This window comes from Athene noctua, chromosome 1 (assembly GCF_965140245.1).
Source record: "Athene noctua chromosome 1, bAthNoc1.hap1.1, whole genome shotgun sequence".
Lineage (NCBI taxonomy): Eukaryota > Metazoa > Chordata > Aves > Strigiformes > Strigidae > Athene > Athene noctua.
In genome coordinates, this window is record NC_134037.1 from 243,047,427 (window position 1) to 243,065,858 (window position 18,432).

At 40.9% G+C, this 18,432-nt stretch overlaps 1 protein-coding gene across 3 annotated transcripts in view; it reads right to left on the reverse strand.

The window, feature by feature from the left end:
• WASF3 (WASP family member 3) overlaps positions 1-8,806 on the reverse strand; it is a 74,917-nt gene extending 66,111 nt beyond the window's left edge. For 2 of the 3 annotated variants that reach the window (XM_074915037.1, XM_074915074.1), the window contains exon 1: positions 8,711-8,806. The gene's annotated coding sequence lies outside the window, so the exon portion shown is untranslated. Of the gene's footprint in view, positions 1-4,638; positions 4,681-8,710 lie in introns of all 3 variants that reach the window. The other variant, XM_074915047.1, reaches the window with a different exon arrangement.
• Between the last annotated feature and the right edge of the window lie 9,626 nt (positions 8,807-18,432).

The following is an 18,432-nucleotide window of genomic DNA, read 5'->3' on the forward strand; positions in this document are numbered from 1 at the left end:
GAATTTGAAGAATGGAGAGCTTCAAGAGAAGCAAGCTGACTGAGCTGAAGGCCACAGAATCCCCTCCATCTAGAAAAAGAATGAAGCTGCTGAAATGCTAATTCCTGGTTCTTTCTGCAAAAAGGGTGGATAGAAAACTCATGGCTTGCACATCTGCTTATCTAACACAGCCTGGCAAATACCCTTCTCCTACTACACACTTAGATAACCTGAAGCTAACCAAACCACTTGTATAACTGTCCCAAGACATCCTCTTTAAATACGACTAAGAGTTAACTGCAGCCCCACTCCAGCTCCTGAATTGGCATGCAGAGGTTAGAAGGAACTTCAATATTCAAACTATGTGAAAAAAAACACAGTAATACATGTATGAGAATGTCTTCAAATTCAGCATAAAATCAGATGTGGGCTTCATTTGAAGTGATGCATTATCTCCTCCATGTTTGCAGCTGTTTAAGCATTCAAAGCAGCAGCCAAGCTTGAAAGAGAAAAAGAGCACTTTCCCAGGAAATAACTCTACAATAAACCTGTGCTAAGATGAGTTCCAATTTCAACATTCTACAGAAAATTCAGCAAGTTCTAACTGCTGTAAGAGAAAGAACTAAAAAGCCATATTTTCACTAAAGCCCCTCTTCTAATTCAGAAGTTCAAACTTCATTTCTTCACTCACATGTAATGAGGCAGAAGTACTTATCAAAGGAGAGTTTCCAAAGGCTGGTTGAAGTTTGAAAGTAAAACAAGCTTCCCAGGCCTTGTCTTGTAGCACATTAGTCCCCACAGCTGCCTGTTGCCCTGTTAAGTCCACAGCAGATGAATGGTTTTCCTCAGCATCACAGAATACTGACCTTTTCCACTATGGGATTTCAAAACAACCAACCAGAAATCAATTCCAACATTCACTAGAACACTATTAACATGTTTTGATATATTATGCCTGTCACCCATTAAATGCACAAGCTCTCTGACTACTACTTGTTATGAGTTGCCATTATGAAATTGCACAAGAAATCTGGGATCCATCAGGTGAAGAACTAAGGTCTCTGGCTATGAGGAAAGTACATATCCTAATGTAATTTAATTTTCCATGTCACAGGAATGCAGAAGAGAATCCATTTACACCTCTACCAACCTTTTTTTTTTTTAATAAAGTGAGTTAGGGATCCAGGGGTTCACTGTTCACTTGCTCTAACCAGCCTCTCCACTCAGGTACACAACAGCGACCCAAACAACACTGGCCTTATCTTACAAGGCATCAGAAGCAGAAAACAGAAGAGACAAGTTAGCCCTTTCTAACCTTCAAAGAAAGGCACTGCAACAAGAACAGCAGTGCTATGCCACAAAAAAAAAAAGCTACCGGAGAGGGAGGAGTGGGCAACAGCTGCATACATCAGCTATGACTGCAGACATTAACTATAAACCCTCAAATGAGGAAATACTCAAACTCAGGTGGTCATTACAGTCATCAACACAGAAATAAATTTCACTCCCAGATTCAATTTGAACCCCAGCCCCTATAACAGCCCTGTCAAGGGCATCTCATTCTGCAGCAAGTGACAAGCAGATTAACTGGTTAACAAGTCCATGGAAGGAAGTCCTGATGATCACATTTTATATAACATTCTCCACCTATAAATATGGCAGAGCTCCAGTAATTCCCAACTTACACTCATGGTCCTTTAAACACAGCCTTAACATTATGTTCTCTTTTCCCTGGCAACTAGACTTGAATAAAACAATTTTTTTATGAGATTATACATGCTTTTCAGTCTTTGTTCATTTTTAGTTTCTATAAATATATCAGTTGAAGGAAATATTTTTGCACACACTATTCTAAACAGTCGATGAAACTCAAGTCCTCTAAGGCCCCTAAAATGCTATTACATTTTAACTTTCATGCTATCACAGAACGATAGATTATCCCGAGTTGAACTTGATGATCCTCATGGGTCCCTTCCAACTGATTCTGCACAGGAAAACCAAAAAGTTAAACCAGATACCCAAGAGCATTGTCCAAACACTTCTTGAACCCCAACTGGCTTGGGGTCACAAGCACTTCTCTGGGGAGCTTGTTCAGTGCCTGACCACCTCCTCAGTGAAGATTTTTTTCCTAATATCCAATCTGAACTTCCCTTTTAAGTCAACGCCTTGTGCCCCATCACCCGACACCAGAGAGAAGAGATCAGCACCTCCCTTTCCACTCCCACTCATGAGGAAGTCCTAGACAGTGATGAGGTCACTCTCCTCAATACCCTCTTCTCCAAGGTGCACAAACCTAGTATGCTCAGCTGCTCCTCACAAGCCATGCCCCCCAGTCCTTTCACCATCTTTGTTGGCCTCCTTCAGACACACTCTAGTGTTTGTGTCCTTGTTATATTTTGGAGCCCAAAACTGTATATTTTATTTCATCAATGACCTCTGCTTTCATAATCTACCAATACATTAAGAACATTAAACAAGCTTCATAAATCATGAAGCAAGCACACTAATCCAGAACATTACTGTATGCTAAGATCCAGCTAACTACCCAGCAACCTAGAGGAAAAGACACTAAAGAGGAACAGAGAAAATACGAGGAGAAGTAGCAAAACACAGCATTCCAAGAAAAATGTAAGATCAGCTCAATTTCTAACAAGGAGACACAAGTGTTTCCTGAGCAATCTAACACATTAACAGTAAAACAAGTGTTTGGTATTAAAGAGACCCATCCCTAAAAAATTAGTGCTTCCACTCAGGTAACCCAACAGGAAAATACACGCAGCCGCCTTTGCACATGGCCATCCAAACAGAGCACTTCACAAGATGCAGTAGCCTCTACACCTTACGAGCACAATCCCAGCCCAAACATCACCCTGTTTCAAACCTTCACCATTCAATAAACAGTTTAAATATACACAGAAGTTACATGTGCTCATAGACAAGCCAGGCACCTGAAAACACGACAAGATTAGACAGACTGAACAACACAATTTCAAGAAAATCTCAAAGAAAAAAGTTAGAAAAGGCTGACTGACAGCAAGGTTTTTCAGAACTCTTTGCCTAATGAAAAGTATCAAACAGGCTTATGTAAAATTTCAAATGTCTGAAAAAAAATAATTGTAGCACTTGGTAGAAAGTGGAAGTATTTCTTTTAATCTATCAATTTTTTTTAGATCATGCATTAAACAACACTTTCACCAGTTGTAATTTAAACTTTCCTTCCCAGTTTTGAAGTTCTATCAGCAAAGAGAATGCTGACAGAGGACTTGAGAATCACCATAATATATATAGAACTCTAAAGCAAGTATATGTTCAGGTACCAAAAAACCAGCCTGAACACATATTAAAATGCATAGTCACAACAACCAAACAAGCCTTAACTATGCTTTAACACCAGCATAGGAAGAAAGATAATCACTGCATAAGCCTCCAAAATTCTGTCTCATTCAAAATTAATAGTGATAAATATTTTTCATCGGTGTGAATTTATCTCTGCACACTGCTGTGTAAATGAACAATACGTGATAGTTTTACCACAGAAAATTATTCTATAGTTTCTATATTGGTCAGTTTTCAACAACAGGGATGTGCAATAAAAGCTCATGCCAAAGAAACAGTGAAATATAAGTTTGATTTATGGAACAAGAGAGAAAACATGCCAGGCTGTAATTCTGTGCAAGACATTTGAAAACCTCAGTTTTTTTCTTGTCCCAGAGAAAAATACATTTAAGTCAACAAAAATTCTGGTTTTGACAGATTAATGGAAGTTACAACTGCCTCAGTATAAACTACTTCTATTTATATCAATTATGACAACTGTAAAATACGAACTCTGAACAGATTCAAATTACCACTGATATCTGAAGTACTTTATTTATGTCACTTATCAGCATCATATTCTGAAGACTATTATAAAACCTAAGTATCTACAGAATGCAAGATTAATTCAAAAACTAAATCAGAACCATCTGTATGCCAGCCATGTCCAAGACACTTATTTTAGTTGTGTCATTATGTTCACTAATGCTTAGCCAATTCTTTAACTCAACACCCAATAGTCTGTGTCAGTTCTTTTCATTACTTCTTACCAAAACACCCTTGCAAGGAAGTTTACAGTTATGAATGTTTAGAAGAAAGCCTAGACTTTAAGTATAATCTGTTTGTTAGTATACAAATGATCGGGAAATATTTTGCTCTATAGTTTTTTAGACATCTGTGTTTTAAACAAACACAAACATCAATCAAGTTCAACCGGAATAACACTCAATTTTTCTGTTTATCCAAAAATAAAATTACTTAGAGATGCTCTACGTTTAATAGAAACACACAGTCCCCTATCACTGTATTTGACTACCAGAACTCTATAAGAATAAAGAGATTATATTTATAACCAACAGGTGGGAATGAGCTCTAAGAATCCTGAAAAAAGAGCAACTAAAATTCTGCTATGTGGAGAGGTCCAGCAAAAAAAAAAAAATCCCAAACACATATAGCAATCAATTCTAGACCCAGAAAACACTGTTAGTTTAATGGCAGTATGTGAAAGAAAAAACTAATTCACAATATGTTGACATTCAGAACACCTATAAATCCCTAACAAATAAATCTGGATTTGTTTTTAAAAAAAAAAAAAACAAAGAAGCAAATCCAACAAATGCTTACCATATTAACAAACCTCCAGCAAAAATTCTCCAGCTATGTCACCTGCCAAAAATAAAGAAATCAAACAAAATAAACTCCTAGTTTACAGCCTAAATGAGCACAAAAGACTTGCATTTTGATCTCCAGCTGCTTCTACACACAAATTTCTTCTTCACAAATGTTTTGTTTCCCCTTTTGGCAGAGGAAAAAGAAATGACCTCTATCAGCAGCTAAAAATATTTCAGTTATCCAAGTTTTCAAAAGAGGGATGAAAAACAACAGTGCTTTTCCAGTTAAAAAAACACCCCTGTGCAGCATTTCAGTAGCTTTTACAACAGGCTGGCTTCTGAACAGTTAGATCTCAGTAAGTGTGAAGGAAAGCACTTGCAGGTTAAAGCTAAAGAAATAAATCTGGTGTAACTTCAGGTTATACTCATTATTACGTCTAAAGGCAGACTAAGTTCTCACGAGAGAATCAAAGTGCTACAGCAGTTCTGCTACAGAGCTAAGGCTCAAGACGCCTCAATTTAATTCTTTAGTACAATTCTTACATTACAGGTATTCTCTATGTGAGTCTTCCACATGGAAAAGTCAATACTCACCCTCTACCTCTTTATCTGTTCTTTTAAGAGAATAAGCAGTTACAACCTGTGACCCATAATATTCCTTGTATATGGAAGCTTCTGAAAGCAATGTACAGTTATATATAACACTGGGAAGACATGTATTTGCAATCTAATCCTATTAATGATCTTCATATACGGAACTGATTTAAGATTCAAGAACTACCAAGGGAAACTGATAAAAGCAACTTCTCTTCATCATTACTGTAAATTAATATTCTTCTGCTATTAAGGTAATTGACAAAACTTAGTATCATAACCCACTGGACATGCATAGCCTGGTTAGCGACTTGTCCTAGTAGTTCAATTCACCTGATACACAGCCTGTAGCCCAATACCCTATGCAAGCAAAAATAAAAAGAAGTTACAATAATGACAAGAAATCCAAACATTTTAATTGGAACCACACATGAATCAGGAAGAAAACAATACATCACAACTGAATTAAAAAGGCCAAAGAGTGCCGTATTATACAACCTATATCTGATTCAAGCTCAGTTACAAGACCATATCAAGTACACACAGGCCTGCAAGAGGAGACTGCAATTAACTGCAACATTTCTTGCTCATTCTTGACTAAACGCAGTCAAGAAATCTCTGGAAGTGCTGTGGGAGGGATCAAAAGAACTGCATATATTTATCTTTTAACATCATGAGTCCTCTCATGCAGGTCTTCTCCCAAGGCTCTTTCCCACTCCAGTTACTACAAATTACATCAACATGTAACTGTCCATGCAGGAAGTCTAACTGAGAAGGGAAGACTTGCAAAGGCATGAAAGCTAATTCAGTGTCCAGGTGACACCGATACAGTGACTTAACACTTGGCTATCATCAGCTCTTCTGGAATTCTTCACCAAAGTGTCTATTCTAGCCTGGTTTGGTTTTTAGAAATCTTGTCATGCTGATCACTGCACATAAGAAACTTCAAAATAATATTCCTATCATCTGTTACACAACAGCTTTTCTTCCTCTTTCATCCATACAGGAACACTGTCTGCAGACACTGTTATTCTGGTTTCAGAGAAATATATGGCATGTACCTTCTCAATGAAGAATAAAGTAAATAAACCTGAGCTAAAGTAGTCACATGGAAGACCAGCTGGTCTGCAAGAAGTTTATATTGCTAGCCCTAGAATCATAATCCTTTGAGTCATTTTGTACAGCCAAGGCATATACTGAAAAACAAACCAGGTTTATGCTGCTATTAACTACAAAGTGTCACACACGTTGTAGCATATAAATCAAACATGAAGCCTCAATAACTTATTCCTGCTATGAAAGTCCCTTTTTAAAGAACAAGCAATTCTATTTCTGACATATAGAGTCATCTTTTATTACTTCCATAGACAAACAGGAAGATTAGCAAGGACCATACAATTTCAGTAACTATTGTGTACAATCAAGACTATTGTTTCAGTATCTGATTAAAAAATGTTTTGTATTTTTTCTTTATTTGAAGAAAATAGCCATGGAAAAGGAGAAGAAAGAGGACTGGCTCAATTATATATTATTTCATGTACAACAAAACTTCTGTGTTCACCACCTAATAACTACATTCACACCACTGCTAGCAACACAAACACAAAACTAATCCTCCACCAAGCAATAAAAGTTTGCTTTGCACAACTCATGCCCAAAATTCAGCTGGAAATAAATCAAGTTTCCACATTGCTCAAGTGGAACATGGTCTTGTCCTGGTCTCAACTGAAGAGCTGTAGATATAGCATCCTTCATACAGAACCTACTGAAAGCCACCTCCTTACTGAGTAAGAATGACTTTATATTTTAGTGTAGGCAGATAACTGTCCTTCCATCTTAAGCGTATTTTCTTCCCATGGAACTTAAAGGCAAAAGTAAGCTCTAACTGTTTCACAGCTCAAATATAGGGTTTAATCCTGAATCTTTAAATTCGCAAGAATTGCGACTCGTAACTTTAATCTCACAGGTTCCCAACTGGGGTAGTCTACATAATTATTCTGTATCATGTCAAGCTCCATATATTAGAGGCTACACAACTTAGCATCTGAGCTACAGATGGCTGTACCATGGGAGAGCGTGCAGAATAAGAACTGCAACCTTATTCCATTACTTCATTCCCTTCTTCAAGCACACACACTATTAGCCACTATGGAAAATATTGTTTCAAGCAAAGTCAGAACAACAATCTGTCTCCTATAAACATAATTCTCTTAGATTCCCTAAGCAAAGCTTTAAAAAAAAAGGCCAGTCTTGCATGATAGGCAAGGCAAAACGACCTCCTCCTTCTCACCCTCAGATTTTAAGTCTCTTGAAGTTCCTGGCTACTTTCATAATTTGCCCCCATCTTTTTCTAATAAGAATACTTTCCCCCCATTCCCTGTAGTTACAAAAGAGACACAAAGAACTACGGCTACACAGCTTTTTCCTATTCCTGCACAAACAGTACACAAACTAAACCATTTGTGCTTTGAAGTATTTTCTATCAAGAAATCTCACAACTGCATCCAATAACCCATCACTCAACTACTGGCCCCACTTCAGATTGTTGCTCAGCCTAAACTATGAGCCCTTCTCCCGCTAGTTATCTGCGGCAATTACTGAACTGTATCAGAAACGAGAAGAATAAATAAAGCATTTCTTAACCGTTTTTCAGCTAGCGTTAGACATTCAGCAGTTACAATAAATCCCTGTCTTCTCATGCCTGCACTCAGACTCCCAGCATCTTCTCAGCGACACATTCACTTAAAAGAGTAAGTGGAAAAACAATATGCAACAAGGCACGAATATAAAGAATTAAAAAAAACCACGGTGTAAAAGTTCTCGAGCTGTCAAGAACTCCCAGAGCCCTTCAAAGCCAGAGACGATTATTTTTAAGTACTTGAAGACTGCTGAATACCAGAAGATACTTGCCGGTGTCACATCCCGGTGCTGGTGCGGGGGCCACGCGTGAAGGGAACACAAGCGGGGAAGAGGACCCCCAGCTTGCGCTTCTCGGGGATGGGCTGCGGGGACAGTCGGGGGGCCCCTTCCTCGACCTCACGCATGGGGAACTCCGCAACCCCCACCCGAGACCGAAAGGGGGAAGGGGAACGCGCCCGCGGCTCCAGGGACTGGCGAGGGGCCGAGGCCGGCAGGAGGGCTAGAAACAAAGCTTCCCCCCGCGGCTGAGGCGAGGGCCCCAGGACGGGCAGCTCAGCCCGGGCCAGAGGAGAGCGAGGAGCCCCGGCGCGACCCGTCGCTGCCCTCCCGGCGGCTCTGAGGGGAAAGGCGCCGCCACGCTGAGGGGGCTCCCACTGGGCAACGGCGCGATTAACCCCGCGGGCCGGCGGCGAGAGACCGCTAAAAAGCGGCTGCTCCCCCTCAGCGCCCCTCCCGGCGACCGCCGGGCTCCCGGGGGGGGAACAGACCCCCCGAGCTCGACTGGCTCGCTCGCTCGCCCACCCGCCCTCCCGCCGCGGCTGAGGGAGGCGGGCGCACAGCCCCGCACCCACCTGGCGCCGCGCTCCGTCCCATCCCGCGCTGCCGCCGCCGCCTCCCGACCGCTCCAGCCGCCGCCGCCGAGCGCCTTCGCGGGCTAAGCCTCCGCGCCCCACACCGCCGCCCCGCCCCTTCGGCCTCGGGACACGCCCCCTCGCCTCCCTTTTGGCCCGTGCCAAGATGGGCGGGGAAAATCTCGCCAATAGGAGCCAGGGCTTCTCCGCACATATTGCTGATCGGCGTGGAGAGCATCCAATGAAAACGCCAGGAGGGCGGGGAGAGCTGTCAATCAGCGGCCCCTACCTGGGGTTCGCAAGAGGCCGGGCGCGGGGGAGGGCAGTTTCCTCTCGTTGACCGCCTGGGCCGGCCCCGCTTCTCCCTCCCTCCCTCCCTCCTTCCTCCGCCAGGCCGGGCCAGGCCTCGCTCCCGCCTCTCGGTCCGGCCGCCGAAGTCCCCGGGGTGCGTAGGCTGCGCTGGGGCTCCCGCCGCCCGGCTGCCGCGGGACTGTCGTGTCTTCGTGTCTCCCCCACACCCCCCCGCCCAAGAGCCACCTGCCCCTCAGGAGCAGCCGCCTCTTCCGCGGGCGCCTCACCGGCTGCTATGGCCATGGTGCACCTCTCCGGCCGCCCCCTCCCCGCCCAGCGACCCGGCTCCCGGGCGCCCATGCCCCGTCCCCCCCAGCAAGCTGCCGGCTGGCATCTGCCCCACGCGGGGCCTGCGCCCTCACCCAGCCACCGCCGCCCCTCTCCCGCCTGCGAGAGGCCTCCGGGGCACCCCTGTCCTCATTCCTGACCGCCACAGGCATCCACCGCCCGCCCTTGCGACCCAATTCCTACTGAACCCAGCTTCTGGTCACCCAGGCCCCGAATTGATTTGTATTTATACAGACACGCACCCTAACGCTGGGGGGGTTGGTGGGGCTTGATTCTGGGCGGGCGGCGGGGGCTGTGCCCCGCTGGGCAGGGTGCATTGTGAGGGCTGCAGCTGCTGACCCAGCCCGAACAATGTGCCCTTTCCTGAAAGCTTTGCTTGAGATTTCGGCCTTTGTGGTTATCTCTATAACGGGGGCTTTTGTTGCTCGCTGCAAAGCCTTTCGAAAAAATAAGTCGGACTTTATCATGTGAATGAGATCGGGGGGGGGGGGGGGGGGGGGGGGGCAGGGGAGGTAGAACAATAGCCAAGCGAACTTTAATGGCCCAGGGCACTTCAATAAATAATCGCAGCTGAAAGTAGGGGCTATTGAACACCATCTCTAGTCAATCACCTTTGGCAACTGAAACTTTACTGGGCTCAAACCCAATTTACCACTGGCTTCAGTTAGCCACACTTTGCCTTACAGTAAAGACGTGGGCTCACAAGCACCTCCTTTTCACAAAACATAATACGCATTTTTTTTATTACTTTGAGAAAAATTACTTCTATTTAAGATACGGGTATCAGATATGGTAAGAAGCAGCAGCTGAGAACCACTGCTCTAATCACTCAAGGGTACACGGCAAAAAGCAGCAAGCCGGCTTTGAAGTGCAGATGGTGACAGTTTTATGATCACTAGCAAAGCAAACAAAAAAGAAGTCATTAAGTAACATAACCCCGAAAGAAGGAAGCAGTGGTCTTTTTACTCAGCATAAGGACTCACTAAGACAAAAATTGTAAGAGGAAAATAGTCTCTAGGTTTTGAGAAAAAGTCATTCTCCATTCAAAAGGAGAGTATTTTCCCTAAAACACGTATGTAACAAGAAAGAGAAAACTCTTCAGAGACTGTAAAATAAAATGGAGGGAAAATGACCTGGCATTGTTAAAACACAGCTGCATTCATGCTCATTCAGTGATGCTTTTTTCATGCTGAAAATGGGATCCTGAGGTTTGAAAAATATTCATTTCAAGAAGATCTATCACTACCAGTAATTTTTTTCTGCTCCATCAATACAAGTAGCCTATGTGATGCAAGGTATTAATGGACATTTATTCCATTCCAGCTGCTTTCCAGGCTCTTTTAATTCCTTCTCAGTTTTCATTTTTCTCCTCTGTATTCGTGACATTTTTAATGCTATTTTTAATAATATCTACATCTCATAAAAAAAAGGAACTCAGGCAAAGCTTTATTACTGCTGTTTTGACTTTGCCTTGGAATTGACAAATAAGGCAAATTTGCCAAACAATTTGCATTTATTCTGTACTGAGTTTTCATTAAGATACAAAAAAAAATTGTGGTTAAATCATCTGCAGAGAGTAGTTGAATTAGCTTTTGTCCAAACCATTATTATTTTTAAGTGAAATCATCCTTCAGAAAAGTCCTCTGAAGGCAGTAGATACAGGTTTGGACTGACACATTAAGAGATGTCCAGGATTGACCTTTCTCCTATTAATTTCACTTGAAGGCAGAATCAGGCTTCAGAGGGTAATGAAAAGGGAGGGTTATTGGAGACTGAAGCCAAGATGAGTTAGTAGAAGTAAGCATGACATTTTCTTAATATCTGCTTGTAATATCACTGACTTAGATCAAATTTATAAGGACCTCCTTTTCTTGAATTTCACACAAAAAAGGGATAGCATAAGAAGAAACAATATTTTAAAAGTCTGTTATACTCTTTGTTGCTTCCTGATGAAGAGCATATTTCATGATACAGAAATCTTTTTGTCTTTCAGGAAACACAAAATCACTGAATAATGTTAAATAGTGTTATGCAAATGATTTGCAACGGCACTAATAATCATTACAGCATCTCTGATTATTAATGGGACATTGATAGGGCCCTGAAGAGTTTCTTGCTGAATCAGCTTTTGAAATAAATTGCTTTCCCTCCAGCCACAGCCGCACCCCAGAGAAAGGGGAACCATGTCTTGACTGAGGTAATTGATTTAGAATAGGTAGCGAATACAAGCAATGCACAACATAAGATGCTTTATGAATTACTACATCTCTGTTAATGGAGTTTATTTTCCATTAATGCAAAACTATTTAGCCTTGATAAGGCCACTTATGTATTCTCATACTATTCTTATTTTCAATATTATTGATATTTCCATACTATTCATATTTTTCAGGAATATTTTCCTGACACCATTAACTATTTTGCTTTTTTTTGCTTTTCTTTTAATATCCCTGGATCACTGGAATACTGAAAGACTAGCAAAGTATATGAAACCAAGATGCAAGGAGATCCCCAAAGGAAGCATTCAATATAAGTTCAAAGAGGCACTGTGTAATCAATCTTAAGAAAAAAATGTAGGGAAACAAGAACAAAAAGAAGCCTAATAACTTTCCAAGACAGCTACTTTCATCAACTAAATAAGAGTTGTATTTCTGCAAATTAATAGTAAGGTCCATTAACTGTAAGTCATAAAAACTATTTGCTATGCAAAGCGCTCATTTTTCTTTGCTGACTCTGACACTTGGTAGGACAGTGTAGTAGGATATCCTATGAAGCAGGGACTGGTGATCTCTAACAGCAGTGGACATACATAAGTCTCTCAATAGTTTTACAGCATTGTCAGTTGAACAAGCTCCCTTTATAAAAACAAACACACAAAAGACATGATTCCAAGTTCCTGGAGAGATTAAAAAATTATATACAGAAAGCTGTAGTTAGTCATAGACTGTTGAGTAAGCAGCTGTACGATGCAGGGCATGGCTAGGACTAATGGGATGAAGCTAAGAAACAAGAATCATAGGGTAAATATCTAGTCTGAAAGAAGAGAAGGTCAGCTCCCGAGGATAGCTGGGTTTCTGCGGTTTCTGCAAACAGGACTGTGTGAAGTGTTTCAAAGTGTGCTATACCAGACACTTTTCCACCAGCTAAGGCTGAGATATGTTTTACTTCTCCTGGCTGGGTTCACTATAGCTGTATGCTTTTTACAGACCCAGTAGTCCTTTCCTAAACTTCTGTGCCTTGTTGTATTATGACCACCAATCATAAGGGAGATATAATGTTAGGAGGGAAAAAAATCTCTTGTTAGGTAAAAGTAGGATCTCCTTGACTGGAAAAAAAAAAAAAAAAAAAAAAAAAAGGGTAAAAAATAGCAACATGTTGCTCAGTGTCAGAAGATTTATGCAGCTGAGTTCTGGGAAGTCCCTAGCTACTTTCTCACTCTACTGAGCCCATAAACAGACATGGATAGTGAAAGATTCATGATAACTATGTTTGATTGCTCCCAGCCTGATGTCCTATAGTTATGGCAGCCTCACTCCATCTGTCTGTCTCCGTTGTAGTATCATGGGTAAAGTTTACCAACACGGACTGCAATCATCCACTTCCCACTAACTTTCAGCAAGAAGTTATCATCTAGCTCCCCTATGTGCCAATTAGAAATCTCTCTTCTCACCCACAGAAGCACACAAAAGAGTGAGTGTGTCAGTGTTGTACTCCACTAACATCTTTAACTTTGGGAAAGTCAGGGGGACAGTTAGACACAACCAGAGCATGAAGATAATCTATCTGACCATCATGTGGCTCTGGCTTATATCTGAACCTCTGTGATTTGCCCTGGATATGAAGATACTTGGAATAACACATGAATGTGCAAAACTTCAGAGCCAAACCCAACTTTGTTCAGGATCTTGGAATGTCCCAGCAACATCCCACCTCTTCGAATGAACATTAGCTGCAGTCTAGGGTGTAAGGTAGGGTAAGAAAAGAATAATGAAGGAGATGGCTGTGATGAAAGGGTTAGTTACATTAAATGATTTTCCATCTTTTTTATTCAACTATAAAAATCATAGTGGATGCTAATAAAAAATATGCTCCTGGGGTTGTTAGGAGGCATATTACATAGCAAGCAAACATGGGGACTACAGTCAAAAATGAATAAAAATATAAAAAATATTAAAGCATCCCAGTCTTTTAGCTATACAAGTATGTATAACTCATCAGAATAAAACTGTCACGGGAACACCTTAATTACTGACCTTAGTATCTGCCTCACGGGAATCAACTTCTCTATATGCACAGCCATTGATGTGCCTGCTCTCAGATTGCAGTCTTTTCACGGCAGGGACCAAACGTTTGTATAAGACACATTTGTTTGCACACCAACGAGCATTTGTTGTTTGCACAACAACGAGCATAAAATGCTTCTGAACTTTCCCTGGCCCAATGTATGTATGAGTCCTCCTGCTCTTCAGACTCCTATGACAAGTGCACTGTTATATCCTGTTATATTGCAGGGGAGTGACACAAGGCCAGTGAGTCTGTCTCCTTTCCTTCTAGCACCTTGCTAAGGAGCACATTTTCCAGTTGAGATGCCCCTCTTCAACACCTGACCCCAGCTGCTGGACCACAAGTTAGGCTTACCCAGTGGACTTGGGATCTGGTGTCCCAGAGTGGAAGAAGCTGAGAAGTAAATGACTGAGGTATGGAGGTAAAGGTAAGAGAACACCAGAATAAAATTAAATGCATGAATCTCATATAGTTTGGATGAGGTGAGACAGTCTAAGGTGAGGTGAGTCTATCTTTCAAAAATATATATAAATTAACTGCAAATAGAAAAGTTCACACTAAAATAAAATAGGGAGAGTAGTGACAGACACACAGAACATGGGGCCAAAATTACATCAAGAGATCTCTTAATCCACCCTCCTGTGCTAAGGCTGGATAAATGAGAGAGAGATGGTTATGGGCTGATGTGTGTTTGATTATTTTAAGGTATGTAATCTAAAGCAGAGAATTCCACAGTTCCTCCTACATTCTTGCCTAATGTTTATTGTCAGAAAGTTTTTACTAATGTCTAATGTAACTCTTCCATGATGTAATTTTAGCACTTTCTTTTCTCATGCTATCCACAATGGACGTGGAGAACAGATGACAATTTGTGATTATTTGAAAGCTTTTCACATCTCTCCAGTCATTCATTCAATAAATTAAACCCTAGCTCTTTCATTCTTGCCTCATAGGACATGTTTTCTAATTCTCTAGTAATTTTCCTTTCTTTCTTTGGGATTGCCCCCACATTTGCTGAAGTTCACTGCACAGAACTAGACACTCAGCACTCAATAACAAAGCCGCATGTTTGCTTTTACTGTAATAGTATGACATTGTTGATACATATTCCACTTGTGAGTCACTGTAACCCCAACATCTTTTTCAGCAAAACTTGTGCCTAGTCAGCTGTTTCCCATTCTGTGTTAATGCACTTGATTTTTCCAGATTAAGTGCAGACCTTGCATTCTCCTTTTTGAAGTTCATCCCATTTTTTCAGACCAGCTGTACCATTTGTCAGGATCATTTTGATTGCTATTCCACCAGGTTTGTGACATCTGGAAATGTGCTAAACATACTTTCTACTTCATCATCCAGGTCACTGAAGTAAATACAAAACATTGCCAAACTTAGGACACATCCCTGGAGAATCTCAACCAACAGTTTTACATTGTAACACTGAACCTTTGATAACTATTCTCTGATTAATTCTTTCCAAACAATCTTCTCCAGCTTCTTAAAAGAATGTCATGCAGACATCTCACATAACAGTGTAAAAAATCACTGTCTATGCTAACATTTTCAAGGGAGCTGAAGTTTCCTTAAAATTCATGTTTATATTAAAGTTGATAACTTATCTTTTGTATCTAGTATAGAACACTTATATTTGCACAAGGGATAAAAAATTATGTTTCAGAATTGTCAGTGAAAATTGGGCATTTTGGACACCAGGCAGGCAAAGGTTGGCTTTTCTCATATAAAGGTCCTTAGATATTGAGCATCAGTAAGTAATTTGTGTTGAAGTGTTTGCTCACATGACTGAGGGCCAACATCGCTTTTACACAGCTTGGAAGGCCTCCTTCCATCTCTAATGCTCCAAATTATCACTTCCCTATGCTTCTCTAGCATCCCTCAGTAAGGTATCTGGCAGTATTACGTTCATCGAAAATATTAGCCTAAAGTTGAGCAATGAGTTAGATGATAAACCCTGCTTAGACTTTGTCAGGAGTATTATCACTGTAAAGACTGGCCAGTGATACCTGGTATGAGAGAGAGAGAGACTTTGGTAGTCTTCAGGGAGTTTTGATACCCATTCTACCCTCTCAAACAGCTGTATTGCTTTAAATATGTTTTTCCACCATAAGCTCTCCAAAGGTTTCCTTCTTCGGCAGCTCCAGCCACTATAGACTGAGCTCCTCTTTTGAGCAGCCCTCTGGTGAAAGAAGATGCCTTGACTAGGGCCGAGTTGAATGAAGACCAAGATTAAAAGCAAAGTTATTTCTGCTTCAGAAGTAATAGTGATTATGGCTTGATCAAAAAAGCCACTAGATATTAATTTTAAAAAAATAATCAGAGCAAAAGTTAGACCTTCATCAAAGTATTAAAACAGTTGAAAAGCTGTCAGTTTGAAAGACCAGCTTTCTAAAAATAAATAGAGATGAGATGGGTATTTGAAAACCAACCGACTTTTTTACAAGGCAAAGCTTTATGCATAATTGATAGGTCACCAGGGGACTTTTCAGCAAATAAATATAAAGATGAACTGTTTAATTATCAACATAATTTCAGCAACTTATTACTGCTGCTTCTGGTAGGACAGACTTCCCCAGTAGTCTGGAATGTTACTGGAATTAGCTAAAGCTGAGATCCAGCTGATAGTTTAAAATGTAGAGCTTGAAAACAGGAAAACAAGGCTTATTTTCATAAATAGACACACTTATTCTTGAAAAGGATAACCTTTCTTTGCAATGAAATTTGGAAGTGCTGTATTTATTGGATTTCTTTTGTGAAGCATATTCTTTAATTGTCCTTAACAACATATCTTTAGCATGTGAATTCTCTAGCTTTTATTCTTCTTTTTGGCTGAATCTAATACAATTTAGCTATGCTTTACATTCAAAAGCAAGGGAAATCATGCTCTCCACAAAAACATAATACATGTTTCATTATGCAAAGTTGAAGAGCAATCACCGTGTTAGGTTTCCATCTTGCACATTATATCCTAAGCCTCCTGTTGCCTCCAATTACACTTGTGTACCCACAAAGCATGAAGCATGAGTCTCTTCAGATATCAGTCATGAGTTCAGTCCTGCCGACTGCAAAGGTCCCTTGCCCTTGCGTTATCATAGGACCTTTTGGCTGAGCTGTGTGGGGGTTTAAAAGTTCCACCTGTACTTTCTGGGTCAATACATTCATTTCTTTGCAAGATGAAACCTTAAATGAGAAGAGCATGGAAAGTATCATATTCTGTGGGTCTTAAGGCTGCCTGAAAGCTGCATGGATTCCTAAGGTCTTCAGGGAAGATGCCTACAGTCTCCATTCTCATATACAATTCATATACAAGTTCCTCAATGCACAAGCAAGTCTTATCCATGTGCATGAAAACAGGAATAGGCAAGAAGCATTGCACTGCACTCTGAATGCTCTGTGTGTCAAAAGGAACAGAAGTGCAAACTCCCAATGGTAATTAAGCCTTGCTGGGAGATCGAGCATATGTCATATAGAATAGGCTGTCTCTTCTGTTTTCCTTCACTCCCTCCCCCCTCAACCCCATTTTGGGTAGAAAGGAATCAAAAAATGGAATGAGGGGAGATTTTAAGTAAATCTTAACAGCAGCTTTTCAGCTGTAGGGAAATCTGTTGTTTGGATAACAGCATTAGAGGAGGAATTCTTAAGTGATACCGGAGAGAAATAAAATCAACCACAGCAAGACAGAACAAAACCCTGTCAGAATAAAGAAGTCTTAGTCAATCCACAGAAAGGGCTATTAGGAGGCTCTATGGGAGAAAGAGAGTCGTAGAGCCCTTATGCAGTGTAAATGCTCAGGGAGGCAAGGCAGAAGGGAGAAATAGAGGCTATTTGCTTGTTCAGTTTTAGCTAGAATGGGAGATGGCTGTCTTTCCTGCCATACATCAAACTGAGCTCCGGAACTCCGGAACAAAAACAGTTCAATACAGACTGCAGCTATGTCTTTTTGGTTCTCCTTTTTCAACCAATGCCTCATGGGAAACCTCCCTCTTCGCCCCCAGAAAAAAAGTCAGTTTAGAAACAACTGTCATTACATAACATATTTTCCTCATTATAAGGCACTTAAAGAACAAGAAAAAGCCATCTGCTGTAACTTGGCTGCCCTTTCCATTTTAGGTTAATCCACGTTTCTGTCTTTTTCATCATCATTCCCAATTAAATCCTTCTCCAAAACAAATTTAGATGTTTTTACAATTTTTATTTAAACCTCCTTATTCAATGCCAGTCCTTTTGGCAGAGTATCTGACAAAATCATCGTATCTTATATGAAATATTTCTGCCTAAACACGTAACTGATCTTCCATTTTTAGATTCATCTCTGGGGAAAAGGACTGCAAACTCCCATGTGTCTAATAGCCTCAGCTTTGTGCTGGATGCTGAAGTACAATCCCATCATAGCATACCTTGAATTTTAAATACTTCCTTGTACGGAATTCTTGTGTGGTGCTTTCTGTTCACTTCCACTTTACATTTCTAGGAAGCTACTAGAAGAAGTGGTTGTGTTGTGCTTTATACAGTCAGAGAATTGCACCATGTCCTGTCTCTTGGGAAGTTGTTTGATTTTTGTTCTGCCTAGTTGTATGTACTGTGCCTTAATCTAATACAAAAGTATCTGTGCGGAGAGCAGAATGATGGGAAATGCTTGCCCGGAGTTCTAACGCTGTCTCTCCTATTTCAGCCTTGTTAATGAAAAGCAAAACAAAACAACAAGCCGACAAGTCTGAGCTTCTCTTAGATATCACAGCGGGAACATGGAATGGCTTCTCCCAGGCGTACTGATCGCTTTTACCACA